The sequence below is a fragment of the Homarus americanus genome, unplaced genomic scaffold (genome assembly GCF_018991925.1).
Source record: "Homarus americanus isolate GMGI-L3 unplaced genomic scaffold, GMGI_Hamer_2.0 scaffold37032, whole genome shotgun sequence".
In the NCBI taxonomy this organism is placed as follows: Eukaryota; Metazoa; Arthropoda; class Malacostraca; order Decapoda; family Nephropidae; genus Homarus; species Homarus americanus.
This window is the reverse complement of record NW_024731852.1, coordinates 9601716-9619403: the sequence shown is the minus strand read 5'-3', so window position 1 is coordinate 9619403 and position 17688 is coordinate 9601716. Positions and strand designations below refer to the sequence as shown.

The 17688-nt window shown below is 43.0% G+C and overlaps 1 protein-coding gene across 4 annotated transcripts in view; it reads right to left on the bottom strand.

Moving 5' to 3' along the window:
- The window catches only part of LOC121868044 (rhotekin-like), a 99916-nt gene that overhangs the window by 12242 nt on the left and 69986 nt on the right, over positions 1–17688 (bottom strand). The window contains exon 1 of one of the 4 annotated variants that reach the window (XM_042368302.1): positions 7762–7782. The exons of 2 other annotated variants lie outside the window; for them this stretch is intronic. The gene's annotated coding sequence lies outside the window, so the exon portion shown is untranslated. Of the gene's footprint in view, positions 1–7416; positions 7718–7761; positions 7783–17688 lie in introns of those variants that run through there. One more of the 4 variants, XM_042368305.1, reaches the window with a different exon arrangement.

Sequence of the window (17688 nt, the reverse complement as noted above, 5' to 3'; positions counted from 1 at the left end):
AGCTCAAATAGACAGACTCAAGGTTTCCCTTCCCCCCTTGCTACACCATATTATTACCATAATACAGAAGCACAAGCACAACACTGACCGATTCACAGTTTACAAAGATGGGTTTGCCAGCTTTACATTAATATGTGGATGAAACAAGTCACTTCAAAATAGACCTGTGTCGCTCTAGCTAGACCGAATGTTTGGCCCAAAGCTGCAGAAGGTGGTGTTATTAATACTGTACTACAGTTACGTAGCTACATAAACAGGACCAAGAGTTAGTAGTGAACCTTAAAAACTCCAAGCATTCCTGTCCCAGGATTCGATTCTCACGATTAAAAAGCTACCTTACACCGAATAATGTTATTCCTACACCGGGAATAAGGTGCATTTAATTATTGTAGTTTCCGTATAATTTTAATGCCATTTTGACTGTCATCGATTAAGTTAGTCAACTATTGTGTCTTTACTTCTCCATTTAAGGGGAGAATATGACTAAGGAGCTTCTGAGGGTATCTCCCCCACGCGCGACACCCGAGTTATCTCCTGTTTCCGCTCCTCCATCATACTCTCCCACTCACTGTACGTTTGTTGAGCGGCCTTTTACCTTCACTGTGACGCACCCCCCCCCCCCACCCCCCCACACACACACACACATTTCCAATGTTACATCACCTTCACTTACAGCATCACAGTGACGAATCAAAGCTGAACTAGAACAGTTAATACTCACCATACCTCCCACAGGACCCCCAGTAACTGGCCCTCTCTTGTCACTACACCAAACTTATTCCTCGGACGCATAAACTTCATCGCTAACCTCCACAGGTTGATGTAGTGTATATCACCTTTGACTACCTGGTGTCAGCTAGTCTCAAGCTCAAACCCCATGGTCGACGAGTATTCAGCTACAATGATGTACCGTATACGCTTACATATTATAGATAGAAATACTTACAAAGTTATGAATTGTGTGGTTGGGGTGGGTGGGGGTACGACGTAAACAAATACTCCTTGAAAATGATAACATTATCCTGGGCAGTGTAGTTACACAGGCTACTAGTGAAAATAATAAAGTACAGAAAAAAATCTACACGCCCACAAGCACGCATTACGTACACAGCAAGAACACGAGTATTCTAACGTACATGTATCAGACAAAGCGTGTTAACAAGCAAGGGTAGAGCATAACGGAGCGTGTGGTAGTAGCGAGACTGTGGCAGTGTAAATCCCAGGGCCTACCCACCCCTCCCTCACCATGTAAGGCTATAATGACCGCTGGTTGTGTGGTCCTCCACACCATGTTTAGGATGCTACCATTCATCCACCATCCTCACCGTTCACCCACCGTCCCTCACCGCTCACCCATCATCCTCACCGCTCACCCACCATCCTCACCACTCACCCACCGTCCTCACCATGCACTTACCGCCCTCATCAAACACCTACCGTCCTCACCACACACACTTAATGACACCCTTGCTTGTCCGGCCAATAACAACCGCGGCATACACTACCCACCCTGCGATACACCAACCTACTTGCCCTTTAAGGAATTTCCTTCCTTCGTTTAACGTCGAAAATTATATCCCGACTGTCCCTCCGTAAAACCCCGAATAAAGTGGTAAAGGGATATTGTGCTAAGTATGCAGTAATAGTGGTTGTGTTCTGAGCCACAAAAATTAATGGTCTTGATGGTACAAAAGATGAATTTGCTGTTGGTCCCAGAATACATAAATGCAGGGACTTTGGAGGATTATTAGTAGCTGCATTTAGGAATACAGTACTCAAAAGCTAGACCATCACGCCTCCATTTTAATTAAGAACATTTGCCTTCACAATTCACATCAGGATGGCGATGACGGCAGTGGCCCCTTACACCATGATATACTGTATACCCATGAAGATGGCTCACACAAAACGAGGCATCGCCGTCCCGTAGACTGTGACCCTGGGGGAGAAGAGCGAGAAGCTTCCCAACAAACTGAGGAGACATTCACAAGGCTGTAGAAGAGGTCGTGGTTGTTCGCACAAGTGTAAATACAACATGGTGGATGAGTACAGGTGTTGTGTAAATACATTTACTCCATGGAGTTTTTTTAACCCAAATTTACGGTAACACGTAACCTTTGTCTCCAATAATATATGAAAAAATTTCCGGGTGCATTTAAATACAGAAAACACAAAAAGCATGTTTGGCCGAGTACAAGTTGAACACCATCACTTTCTCCTCCACAAACATCGTGTTCATAGTGTGTGTGTGTGTGTGTGTGTGAAAGTAACACGCCCCACGAGTGTGGAACAATTCATGTTAAAAAAGCTAGGGAGGCTGTAGTGTAGAGTGTGTACACACGGAGAGAGCATGTGTGACCACACTGCTAGAGGTAGCAGTGGGAGGAAGGGGGGTGACTACCACTAGGCACTCCACACATACACACTACCCAGTCTCCACACGTACCACTGGCGCCAAGGTCTCGTCCCACACTACTCCATGTTGCCAGCCAGGGAAGAACTTCAAGGTGTTGATACAAACCCTGGGTCTGGATCCATAAACATTCATTTATTTTGTTCCTAAAATCTTGTTATTAGAATGAAGTCTCCGTGCAATTCCGATGCTATTTTTCATGCTATATTTGGGCTAGCCTACGCCTAACGTCCACCACCTAGATGGGTTCTTACGTCTGCAGTTAGGAGAAAATTTTTAAATAAGAACCATTGAGCAGCCGAGCACTAATGTAAGCTTTGGTCAAATCATGCACGTGCGGGAGTGTGTCGTCCCAACACGCGATGACTACACTCATGAGGGCGCTGGGACAGACTACCCCCATCTCCCGCAGATTATGTCAATAACGCAGTAGGCCTAGCCCGCAGGGAGGGAAGATATGAGAGAAGGGAATGAGGGGAATGGGCGTCGCTAAGCCGCAGGGAGTGAGGGGACCAGGGTAGGTGGTAATGGCAGTAAGAGGAAGAAAGGCCTGGCCAGGACAGAGGGAGTCGGGGAGGCGGCAGAACCATGATAACATTACCGAGGGAGACCTGGAGGGCATGGTGGTGGGGCGGGCGGTCAACGCAAGAGCAACTGCCTACCAGTTTTTGTGATGCACCAAGGTACCAATACTTCCCTCATCCACGCAATCAAGTTATACCCCACCCCCCTACCGTGCCTAACTCCGTATAGTATACCACCCTCACATACATAATAAGATTGACATTATAACTGGGTACAAGAGAACACATTTCGTTACGTCAGTCTTACATTATATACAATCCCCAGGATATCTCCTGCTACCACTGTCGTTAGCTTAAGGGTTATATCTGGGGCCAAAGTTGGCACGATAATATTTTGGAAGCCGCGCGCGCAATTCAAAGATACACGAAAACCCAAGACACTGATCTCTTATTTAGGACAAGTCACGGTATTATTGCGTTTAAACATTCCCACTTCCTACCACTAATCTTTTATCGTATTCTAATAAGACGTCTGATCATAAGATCATTTTCATTTATTACATTACCGCCGGAAATGTATATTAACGGATAGCAAATCCAAAAATTTCTTTATTTTCTTCCATTAATCTTCCTCCATTATCGCCTGTCCCTCCTCCAACACTGTGTCTCTCCTGCGTGTCTCCTTCATAAATCATCATGCGCATGCGTTCCTGTACACGTCACACGACCAATCAAAAGCGTTTTTTTTTGCAACCAATTAAAATGATTTTGGGTTTAATTCGCGGTATTTTTGGACCATCAAAATTGATTTTTATTTTGGGTCTCATAATTCGAAATTCAAGTTCAGTTCCGACCATGGAAGTCTGCGATGGGTGTCACTTAAATTATATGGAGCTGATTGCGAGTTTTTTGGAAAAAAAAAAAAAAAAACCGAAGAAACTATAGCATTTTTCGATCACATGGTGTTCTTCCAACCTCAGTAAAGTGTACTAAGAGCAAGACTGAATGTAAATATTGCAAAGACCAACATATGTGGCGTTGTGTAAGAATCTCAGAATCCAACGACGAACAAGAACCAGGTCTCCAGGCCAACTAAGGTAAGAAATAGGTGATTCCATAATATGGTGAGAGTCAGTTAGGTCAGGTTAGGTTTTTCTAGTGTGTTTTGGTGTATTTTTTATTCGCTTGGCGATTAATTATTTTTTTCGAAAAACGTCTCTCGAAAAAAAAAATCGATAAAAAAAACGGCCAATTTCCGACGGAAAAGGACATATTCGGTCGAAAAGCACACAAATACACTAGAAATATATATATTTAACTTTCTAACAGATGGGAAGGTGGAAGTGCAAATTTAACCAAGTCACATTTCAAAACAATGATCTTCCTGATACATATATTAGTCGCAACTATTATTAGCGAGATATACAGTGATGTATGGATAAAGTCATAAAAACATCAAACTATTAGAAGAATAAAGTTCATTATTTTTCTAAAATATTACTCTCATTATTTCCTGCGAAAGAGGGACTCAAGTGTCAATATTGAGCGTCTGCCAATACCTGTCTATGTGGGTTAATAAACGCTTGTGTATATAGGCAGGGGGGGGGGGGGATCACCTCACTGCTAACAAGCCGAAAGGGCCCCAACCTAACTTCACCCGTCACCTGTTCATTATGATTATGGCGCGGTACAAAGAAGCTCCAATCTTAATATTTGGACCAAGGGTTAATTTACTAATAACAAATAAGTGTGATTATAATCACACTTGCATACACTAACCTTCCAGAACTATTTATTCTGACAATTTAAAAACAATATCAAGTGTTAAATGGAAGGAAAATAATTTCAGAGTGAATGCCGGGATTAGAAACTGACCAACATCACACAGGATATCTCGCACTTCCAGTCAAACGTCATAACAAAGTCTATGACTTTGCGTCATAAGTGGACCTCGTCCAAGCCTAATTTAACCTAACGTAACTTGTAATAACTTACCTAACCTGTCCTAAGGGGATTATAATTTCCAGTCAAAAATTTTTTGTCCCATGGCCCAAATGTCCGAATACCTGGTGCCAGCTTAATGTATCAAGCGCCAACCAGCACATCTGTGACACATAAGATACAAATACACAACCCAGTTAAAAATCATGGACTTTAAAGACACATTTCAGTGTTTTCAAAGATTACCATTATACGATAGCCGCTACAGGGAGAAGCTGAAAAAACTAGGGATTAAAAAACCCAACAAACACAAAAAAGACCTACTGCATTATCTCTTGTTGCCTGATAACGTTAATTGGGAGTGACGACCATCACGCCGACATGTAAAGTATGTATAGGTATGGTGAAACAGAGAACGCTGGTTTCAATTTCTATAGTCTATTCCATATTGTAGGAAACAAGGTTCTAGTGCGGTATAATGTTGGAACACTAGTTTTGGTATTTCCTATCCCTGAGGTGCACCACTATCACCACCTACCTTACCACACTGCAGCACCAAACTCCTAATGCTGTACTTAAAACCAAACTACAACATCTAATAATGAAACGCATTACTAGAATATCCACAATGAAAATTCTAATAAATTAACATTCAGTAAGAACCATTAGTAAAATAAGAAGTGAAGAACCACTAACAAATCTGAATGCGAGAGATTTATCAAGCAACACATGAAACTACAATAAATCATCACGTTAGCTAACCAATAACCCTGTCTCAAGAACCACACAGGCACAACCTACACACACATGGACTCTAAAAACATTATATATATCGCACCAACTTAACCCCTGAAATAACTAATGATATCGAACGTTAATTAGAATTGTATCGAGTCAGCTGTGGTACAAATGGACTATCGAAGGCTTGCATTACGACACACAAACACACCATACATGGGAGGGTCAACATATGTGATTGAATAACGCAGACAACAGGTATAAGAACCTTTTGTTGTTAAGGTGAAGTACCACACACACACTGCCATAACACACAACATGACTACAGTTTCATATCTCCACACAAAGCGCGGTTGGGGGTTTTCAAAGGAATTGACAATATGATAAATCTAAAGAATTACAATCTATAACAATATACCCAATCTAATTTACACCCCCCCCCCGAAAAAAATCCTGTCCCGAAAATGAGACACGCTCATCGGTCTCTTTTTACCACTAATAACTGATTAACAAATTTGTAAAGGGGGAGCATTGAAAACGGACTTCTTTACTATACAGTATAACATAACGTAGCTACTGGTTTATCAAGCTATATACCGGTATTAACCGAAAATAATGAGTTGGCGGGCCAAAAATAAGGTTGCTCGGGAAACAGGAAACATGTTTTTTCCATGTTGTAATAAATGGTACAATATACTGCCGACCCATTACCTTACTTTTAACGTTACACAACACTAAAACAACCGAATAAGACAAAATGATTACATAAGGGTCTGTAAGTATGGGTTCCATGACTGACTCCTAGTTAGTGTCATATTTTATTACATACAATTTTAATAAAACTATCCATATATTGCCCATGAAATGAATTACAACCAAGTCGACGATCACAATTATTACGACAAAACCAGTGTTGGTATGCTCACTGCAGCAAATCATCTAAACCAAACCAAACTTATGGTCTACTCACCCACAAAAAATAATATTAATCCCAGAATAAGCTCTAACCATCCACAAACTAACTTCACCATCAGCAAAACTTACACCAAAATTCAAAATACAAACAAGCTGAAACAATCTACATGTATCTTCACTACTCTCAGTAAGTTTACAAAAAACGAATTTTTCTTTCTACCAATGTAGGTTTTTGTTAACGTGAAGACGAAGTTGTAAGCCAAGAACAGTTCTAAAACCAAGACAATATGCGCTAATATGAAACAGCATTAAGGTACTAACACAGACACTTGGGCACCACTCAACACAGGTCGCCACAGCTGTGTAGACAACGTAAACATGGCGACGTGTAAGGTGGAATATAATCACCTTCAACTGAAAATGTCAACATCATTAAATTCTCAAAGTAGGTCACTGAAGTGGCTTCAATAGAATATAAAACAATTTTGTAATGTTACGTTTGTGTACACATGAACATAGGTCAGGTCTACACTAATGTACACAACCAACGGAAAGATCTTTATGAAGTACACACAACCACTGCTAAGGTCTACACTGGTGTACTGTACACAGTCATGAGCAATGGCCAGGTCTCCACTGATGCACACACTAACACTGCATATTTTCTCGCTGCCGTAAACATAGTACAGTACAGGTACTGTACTTAGTTGTTTCTTTCAGGCACTTGCTGGTAAGTTCTGAGCGCACTGTTAGTTTCACACATGCACATCACTTTGAGGACACACTTTTGACCAAACGGGTACATCACAACAGTGTGTTTCTCGCAACAGTAATCACTTCCATTCAATAACGCACTAATTTCCATTTTCAAATACCAAAACTTACAGTAATTAATAGTCATCAAACCCAGTAGCGAAGTTGATTATACAGGCGAGGTTTCGACGCATTAATATTTCTATGTTTATTTTCTTAGAGTACAGTACCTAAGATTAACTTGTTCTCACATGTTGGTGTCCAGCTCACACCACCATTAACCCAATAACGGAAGTTACTGGCCAGCTAAAATTCAAACCAAAATTTATGTTTTCGTTTAATTATACTTCAATTTATCGTTTTTCTCGACGGATTTGTCTAATTTACTCTTTTATTTCAAGTATATTTATTTTCAACAAACACTTAACACCTCACACCACATTTAAATCACAGGTGACAAGACGTAGCGTTACACACCTCACGAATAGACAGTCAGTCAGCTACTGAATGAACACATGTGCCAGTTTTACCCTGGACCTCCCCGGCCGCGCGCACACACACGCTCAAAAGGGATGCCAGTTAATCTATTATTTGTATATTTATATCCACTACTTTTATAGAGAAATACAAAAATACAAAACATATATTAGGTAAACACGATAAAGTGATCATAATATAGCCCATATTAGTGTAATGCAGAGAATTGATAAAAAAAAATATATATTATTACTCCGGGGACACCACGATACCACGTTGACTGTGGGGCGCGCGGTGGAGGGCTGGGGGAAGGATCTGAGGGAAGAGGGGGACTGAGGGGTCATCGGCGTGATTAGCAGTTTTAATGTTTGAGAGAAACAAACTGAGCAATCCCCCCCCCCCCTCCCATTGATTGATCTAGTGATGGTACCTCCCGTGTTATCAGTGTGGAGGAGACTCGTTTATTTCAATGGGTGTGTCGGCGTGAAGGGACAGGGAGGATGAGGAGACCCCCAACAGATATAACCACAAAGAATTATGAGTCGGTGCCTCTAGAGCTGTAGTAGCCGCCATAATAACGATACATAGTAAAAATGAAAGGTACAATAAAAAAAACCCTCTTAATTATACCACTTGTGTACTGCAGGTACCAATGACCTTCATCCCTGAAAATATCAAGAATACCCACCAATAATTCTTTATTTTGACCTTCATTGCTATTCTTACCACCACCATCACCAACAATTTTACTACTACTACTACTACTACTACTACTACTACTACTACTACTACTACCACCACCACCACCAAACCTCAAGTACTGTGAGAAGTAAAATCCTGACACACAAGGAAGCTTCTTATCTCAACATGTTCAGTGAATGATTATCCACCTGGAATCTTCAGTGTTTGGGAAGAGCGTATAGAAGGAGAATGTTGTGTAATGCGCAGAGACAGTGGTGGTAGAGGTGATAGTAGGGTGGCACTGGTGGTGACTGAGATGACAGTATGCTGTGTAGTGATGGGTTGCTATAGCTGGTAAGGATGATAATGTGGTGCTGGTGATGATAGTGAGGTTCTGCTGATGGTGGTAGTATGCTGGTAGTGATGCTAGTGTGGTGCTGGTGGTAATAAGTGAATATAGTGACAGTGGTAATGGTGTCAGTGTGAAGTTGACGGCGAGTGTGGTGTCATCCCTGGGAACAGCCGTCTCGTGTCTCCTCCAGCCCGGGTGAGTGAGTGCTGGGGGCCACACGCTCCATATTTACTCTCCCTGGCGCCAACTCACTACCATCAACACCTTCATTTTCAGTACCCAGGTTGTGGTACGAAATTCAACCTAACCTAACTTTCTTCCCTAACTTTACCTTAACCTAACCTAACCTTACCTAACTTAAATCTGACATTTTCTTTACATAACTTTACCCTAACCTGACTTAATCTTACCTTCCCTTTACCTAACCTAACCAGGAGAGGGTAATGGTGCGATTTTGTCTAAGTGATTATCTTGAGAACGAGATTCTGGCCAGTGGGAAATTGTCCGGCGGTATTCTGACCAGTGGGAAATTGCCCGGCGGTATTCTGACCAGTGGGAAATTGTCCGGTGGTATTCTGACCAGTGAGAAAGTGCCCAATGGTATTCTGACCGATAAAAGCTCTGTATGGTGATATGCTCTCTGACACAAACACAATACCCAACCCACACACACACGTTCTGTATATAGTATAGCCCTTTAAAGGAGACGACACGGTAGGCTGTACGTGACTAAGGTCTACACATGTTTGACTTTAATTAATCTTAACAGGAAACAACTTCCGGTATGCGTAAGTGTCAGCTGTGATTTTATAAGATTTGTCACGTGTTTTCTTCCCATGGCTCACTCAATGTGGTGTTCATCCACAGTACGACGCCTGCAGGAAACAAAGAGTGCAAATTGGTGGTGGCGGTAATTGTGGAGGTAATAGCGTGGCAATAGTAGTGTGGTATGGTAGTGGCGGTAATGTGGTAATTGTGGAAGTAATAATGGGGTAGTAGCAGTGTGGTGGTAGTGTGGTATGGTGATGGTGTGGTAATTGTGGTGGTAGAGGAAGCAATGAACTAGTGGTAGAAGCAACATTAACACTTATGTATATTCAAGTGACATGTTTCTTTAATTAATTAACATTTACATAATATGAGACTCCAAGACTCTACCAGGACTCACGGAGCTCTCAGTATCACGTCCAGTACTTGGGAAAACCTGCATTATCACGCCCACAAAAGCCACTTAATAATTTCCTTACTGCAAAAAATCCCGTGGGTTTAGGCTCAGGTACAGTGTATGTGTGTGCGGAGGGGATCAATAAATAATTAACACGATGGTCACATAGGGTGTTCTAATTAACATGATATATTGCTAGCGCGTGATGGCTGTTCCCCCACATTCCCACTGTCTCTCTTTCCTGCCCCCTCCCCTTACATACGACCCTCCCCCTTACCGCCAGGCAGCTGGGAGAGACGTTGAATTCAACCTCGTGAGCGTAACAACTTACCTACACCGATCACCACAGCACCCAGAACAGTAAATAATTATAGTAACCGGAATACCTCAAACAAACACATAACAACCAGGAGAGAATGTGAGTTGACAAGCAAAGGTCATATCATTCCAGGGGTCACAGAACAAACTACATGCCATTTAGTGTAATAAGTGGTCACTCATTACATTTTATACAGTAGCATCATCGTAGTGTAACAGGTATTAGGAACCAGAGTAACACCAGTTTTCACAAGCTCTCCCAGACAGGTGTGGTTCCGGGTTAATGTCAACAATAACCAAGAGACGAGTGGTCAGGTGGAAGAGACCCCCGCACAATACCTGCCCAGATGAGTCACTTTCACTGTGTTACCCCACCAGCTGATGGTTCCTCGCTGCCTACCTCATTGTTGACACTCGACTGGTCCAGCTCTTGACTGCTCTAATAACGAAGGAAGTGATCTGTTTCACGTGGTGTTTACAAGTTTGTACATGAGACTCCCCCTCCTCAGACACCACCACTCCCCCAACTCCAGTCATCCTCTTACATCACAATTCTCATTAATACGTCTAGTGAACCTTCACCTCTCACCACTCTCCTTCCTCACAGGTCGTCATCTTACCTCACCATTCATTCACTCGCCCAGCTGGCCTTTAAACCCTACTACACCCAACAACCACTCCGTCCACTTCACGTTTGTTCGTCGTCTGGTTAATGTCAAGTTTTCCAGGCAGTAGTATAACACGTTGGGGGTTTCCTTGACTCGAAAAGTTTTCTACACTACATGCACACTCACACCACCTTCAATCAGCTGTTACACCTCACGTCTTGACCCACATCATCTACTTATAAAAAATATAGCTTAAATTGTTTTAGAGAACATCTAACTCCTGACATTTGTGTTTAGCTCATTTCGCTTTTAAGCAGAATCGACTTTTACCTCTAAATCTCTACCGTAGTCAAGCACAATCCCTAAAGCAACACTGACGACTTCCAGCTATCACTGTCTGAACTCCATCCACAGTTGAATCCCAAGTCGTATACAGTATTACTGTAACTCCTTCCCACCTCCACCTTCCATACCCCGCTCTGCTGACCACCAATGAACACAGTTTTCTTGTGTTTACTCGGGGAGTTCATTGTATTAAGCACAGACCATCCACACGTGTCCAGCTGAGAGTGAACACCATTCTCTCTCTCCCCCTAACTGTGTGTGTGTGTCGCTGTTACTCCGGACACCCACACACAACATTCTGCTGATTATAGTTACTATCCACTCTCTCTAAGTTTACGCCCATTTTTCTAATGCTATTTCCTTTTATCTTTGTTTTCTATCTATCTCTACATTCTTTCCATGCCTTTGTTTCTTATATCGTTCCATCTACTTCTCCATTCGATTCTCCTCTTTCAGTTACCACATCCTTCTATATCTACACGCTTTGTCTCTTCTTACCTCCCCGCCCCCCTGTCACCTCTGTAACTTTCGTCATCGCCACACCTGTAACAACTAGGTAATGTACAAGAGGGAGTGTTCATTCAGAGGAAGGCGGTGAGTAAGCGAGTAGCCGTCCCCAGAGCCAAAGCCAGTCTTCTCTAGTCTAAGCCAACATCATCCCAAAATCTGCCATTCTCAGAACCTCTGCTCTTCTCAACCTCAGCTATTCTCAGAACCTGTTGTGTGTGTGTTGACTTGCACGTGAACTGTGTACATGTTTTACCTCCGTCTCGTTTTCACAGAAGTTTATCAGCTTTTGCCTTCACTGTCTTCAGCGCCACCACCACCACCACCAAAAACACTTCTGTTGCCACTTGCCACCATTGTCAATCACCACTACCACTCTCCACCTCCTGCCCTCTACTCCTACTATCTCCACCTGCTACCACCATTTCCTCTACTCTCCACTGTCACCACCACTCTCATTATCACCACCAGCGGGCCATAAACCTCTTCTCCTTCCCCTCCCCTCCCCTACACTCTCCTCCCTGCTCTTGCTCACGTCTTACAAACACCCTCTTCGCCCTTCCTTCCTCCACCCTCATACCCATTAAGCCATTCTTTACATTTCCCTTGACGTAGACCTTCTGAGAATTCGTCCCAGGCTTCCTACACCACTCTTCCTAAATCATAATAATAATAAATAACAGTAACAACATATATTTTCCCTAAAGTGTGAACATCAACAGATAAAGTCTCCACAACCTGTGAAATAACTTGTTTATCCCTGAACAAAGAGGCGGCACCTTAACCTAGATGCGAGTAAACAGTTAATGTAGTTAAAAGTCAACAAACCCAATCACTTGTACCTCGACATGTACCCAGGCTGCTTCACACTAATCTACACTGAGACAACCCTTTCCTTCTCCTCATTATTATTAATATTAGTAGTAGTGATGGTGGTAGTAGTAAGTAGTATTGTATGACAACTATATATTTTTTCTTTACGGAAAATGTACCGCATACACTGCAACTCCACCACAAGACACAGGAAACATACACGAATTGAGAGAGAGAGAGAGAGAGAGAGAGAGAGAGAGAGAGAGAGAGAGAGAGAGAGTATATGGTAGGGTACACTGAGGTTGGGGACAAGGAAAACGTGTAAGCGAGGAGGGAGGAAGAGAGGGAGGGTTAGACCATGTGGATGATGCGGGAGGAGGGAAGGAAGGGGGACAGTAAATGGATCGTGAGGAGGAGGCCGGAAGGGCAAATTGAAAAGAGGGGAGAGGGGCGAAGATGGTACGAAAGGAAAGCTATGGAGAAAAGTGAAAGAAGCAAGAGGGGGGATGCTGGGAGGAAGAGGAAGAATGAAGGAACTGGGAAGAAATGACTGATGATTTTGGTACGCCGGAAGAAAGGTGAAGGGGAAGACTGACATGACAAAGGAGGGAAGGGGGGTGGGGGAAGAGAAGGAAACAGGAAGTAACGTGGATGAAGAAAGAGAAGAAGAAAGTCAGGAGATTATGAAAAAGGGAGAAGGAAGAGAAAAGAAGAAAGAGATGTCCAGAGACACATGGAAGAGAGAGACAGACTATAAGAAAGTGAAGCAAAAAACTAAATCACACGAATGAGAGAGAGAGTGTGTGTCATGTGGTTAAGTACAGTGGTGCCAATAATCAATATTGATCAGCTGGGGTGTACTGAGGGGAAGTGTAACGGGGGGTATATATAAGACTAGAGGGCAAAGAGTGTTAGGGAGATGTGAGGGGGAAGAGGAAGGGGAGGGAGAGGCGGGGAGGGTGATGGAAGGTAGAAGGAGAAGCGTCATGGGTGTGGGATGAAGGAGAGAAACGAAAGAAATCCAGACGAGAGATGGATTTGTGAGAGAGAGGCGGTGAAAGGAGAGGGAGATGTATGGAAATCGAAGAGTGTATGTGAAGTGAGGGAGGGAGGGAAGACGACTGTCAACTTACAGTACACCAACACTACAACATTCCCCAGACCGCCACCCACGGAGGGGAGGGAGGGAGGGAGGGAGGGAGGGAGGGAGGGAGGGAGGGAAGGCATATATCCAGAAAAGGACAGTAATGGCTGCCAGGGGACGGAAGAGGGTGCGGGGCGGTGGCAAGCGGAGGGAGCAGGGAAGATGAGGAAGGAGGGGAGCAGGAAGGAAGGGAGAGAGAGGGAAGAAAGAGGGGGAAGAGGAGGGAGGAGGAGGAGGATAAACCAGTTTGGTGAGGGGACAGACTAAGGAGCAGCCAAGGGTAACTAGGCCGCCCCTGCCACCACACACACACACACACACATTCTCAAGCAAACCTCATGATTCTGAAACCCGTCTAAAATTTAACTCTGCAGCCAATTTCAGTTCACTAAATTAAAATAAACATAAGAATGCATTGAACCCCCTGTACCTCGGTAATACAGTCCTCAAACGCGAACAAAATACCAAATTCCTCGGAGTTATTGTTGATGAGAAACTTAACTGGAGAAACCACATACAAGCCATTCACAGTAAAGTCAATAAACAGTGCGGTATCATGTATCACACTCGACAGTCACTCACTCTCACAGCAATGAAAGAAATATATCATGATCTTGTTTACCAACACCTGATACACTGTCACACACTATGGGGGAGCCTCTGGCTCTTCAAAAACACAATCTTTGGTTACTGCACAAAAGAGAGTTGTACGGACAATGACCTACTTGAAAAAAAAACATCACAAAAAAAAATTGCTATATTGAAAATGTTAAAATTCGAAGATATTAACACCTACTGCTGTGCCCTCTTTGTTTACAAATCTATCAATCACATGCTTGACAATAATGATTTCCAGTTCCGGAATAATCAGAGATACAACTTAAGGCACCCAGAGCTACTAAGACCACCCCCCATGCGCTCTTCTCAGTCCCAGACCTCCATAAAATATCACGTGTGAAGGTGTGGAACAACTTACCCCCACATCCGAGCAAAGACTATGCTCCCTTCCTTTAAATCATCTCTTAAAAAATATCTGTTGTTTAAGTATTAATATTTCTTGTAATACCTACTATATTTACAGTACCTACTTTTAATGTACCATCAAAACCGTTTTATCGGAAATTATCACGTAAATAGATAAGTAATTACCATTGCAATAAACATATTTGCCAACTAGACATAATCCTGACAGCTCTGTCCTCTTGTTCAACCTTATTTCTGTACAATCCATGTTGTACTGTTCCCACATTATACTTATTTTGTTTTCAATTCCACCGTAATTTATGTATATATAAATAAAAAATAAATAAACTAAAAAATAATAATAAATAAATAAAATTAATAAATGTTGAAGTGATAACCGTGGTAACATGATGAGATGTTCTTATTACCACCATGCTATTGTACTATTCCAGATGATACTAAATGTTACATAATACTTCCTTGAGATAAATGTATAGTATATATCAGGTGCCTAAAGGAGAGCTCAGGTTCTCAACTGGCTCAGCCATGTTAACATTGTCATTATTATCCACTCTGTACCTGTGTTTTTCTGGCTAAATAAACTGTTTCAATTCAATTCAATTCAATTCCCGGACCCAGAACCAAACCCCTTTACAACCTAACAAACTCCAAATGTAACCAAAGTCACCTTTGTCATAACTTATCCAAAACCAGCGAATTATAATGAAGAGTCGTGTCTGGCTTCGGGTCCCAAATTTCGCCTAATTCTAAATACCATTACACAACTAATGCATTAAGAAACACTGAAACATAATTTTCCCGTGTGTGTGTGTGTGTGTGTGTGTGTGTGTGAGGGGGGGGTTCAGGTTTTCCCGGTGTGCTTTTCCACGTGGTTACCATGTGTTATGGAATGCCTTAATGGTGAAGGTTGCTACAGTAAATATTTCCTCAGACTGATGATGTAAGAACCTTCCTTACACTCACTAAAGCCACGATAAAAATAGACTATGTAAATAACACTTCTGAGTAGTTTACTAATGAGCTTCGACGTGATGGCGAATTCTCAAGAGATTTCAGGGTTAAATTTTCCTTCTATCTAGTTCACTCACAAAGACGAAAATGGATTAAAAATGACCCACAATTGTACCGAGACTGTAGCCACAACCCTCAACCACAAGGAAGAAGAAAAGAGGCCTCAATCAACCTCCATTTTGGTGTTGTGGCTGAAGTCAACCGGTTGGATGTGTTTCCACGTCATCAGTTAGGAGAGGAACTTAATGTACGAACTTCTGAGAATCCTGGACCGAGAAGGATGGTGGCGTGTGGTGGTAGTTGTCACTCATGAGGGATGGTAGTGGTCACACATGAGGGGTGGTAGTGGTCACTCACGAGGGAGGGTAGTGGTGATTGTGGTCACTTACGAAGGAGGGTAGTAGTGGTCACTTACGAGGGGTGGTAGTGGTCACTCACGAGGGTGGTAGTCGCCCAGGAGGGTGGTACAGTGGTGATAGTGAGAGCGAGGTGGCACATGCAGTGAATGAGGAAGGTTGCTGGCCTCCCTCTCTCTACTCTCTCTCTTCCGCCTTCCCTCCCTCCCGTACTTCTTCACCTCACTAACTGTATCTTTACACACACACTCCAGGTTGTAGATTCCACTAAGCTCCTCGGCGTCACCATAGACAACAAACTAAATTCGAAATCACACGTCAGTGTAGTTGTCAAATCCTCCAGTTTCCGTCTCCACCTCCTCCGCCGACTCAAGTCCCATGGAGTTCCTGCACCCGAGCTCCTCAGTGTTTACTCAACATTTATACTTCCCAAGCTCACCTATGCCTACCCTACCTGGTCTTCCTCGCTAAATGCCACACAACGTAAACGCCTAGAAAAAGTGCAAAAGAGGGCATGCAAGATTATTCTCTCCCCTTCCTACTCCACATATCAAGAAGCGCTCAACAGTGACCCTCTCGGCTCTCATTGACCATCACCACGACCTCATCTGCAAATTTGGTGAGAAGCTTCTGCACCATCCTCGACACCGGCTCCCTCGCCCGAGAATTGCTGTTCGACACCACAACCACATACAGCTCAAACGAGCACGAACTGATCGCTATAAGAACAGCCCAGTCCCAACCATTGTAAAAGTTATCAATAACGTGTAATCAACCAGTGTATTCACTCCCAGTCAATCTTACTTTTTGCATTGTCACTATGTTGAAATGCCCTGTAGTTTGAGCTTCTCCCCACCTAGTTATTATATATCATATTTGTATCACTTGTGTTACTTGTATATTATTTGTAAATCAAGAGACCCATTCTCCAATTATGTAACTGTATATTTTCAGCCTTCCGGCTGCCATGCTCTTTCAATAAACCGTTAATTATTATTATTTGCACACCACCCGGTGTCCTCATGACTACGTGAGATCCTTCATATCAACACCCGAGGACGAGTTACTGCACCACGTGAACACCACACCACCCGGTGTCCCCATGACCACGTGAGGTCCTTCATATCAACACCCGAGGACGAGTTACTGCACCACGTGAACACCACACCACACCACCCGGTGTCCCCATGACCACGTGTGGTCCTTCATGTCAACACCCGAGGACGAGTTACTACACCACGTAAACACCACACCACCTGGTGTCTCCATGACCACGTGTGGTCCTTCATGTCAACACCCGAGGACGAGTTACTACACCACGTAAACACCACACCACCTGGTGTCTCCATGACCAGTCCAGGCCCAGGCCATCAACTGCAAACTATAATAATTTCTATGTTCAATTCATGTTCCTTCTTCTTTCAGTAATGAAAGCTTTTGTTAAACGACCCACCCACCCCATGTCTTTGTTTGTAATAAGTAATTTTTTCCAATGTATATTTTCAGCCATCGGGCTGCCGACTTTTTCAATAAACCGTTAATTATTATTATTATTATTGCACACACACACACACACACACACACACACACACACACACACACACACACACACACACACACCATCCTTTGTGGCCTCCCATAGC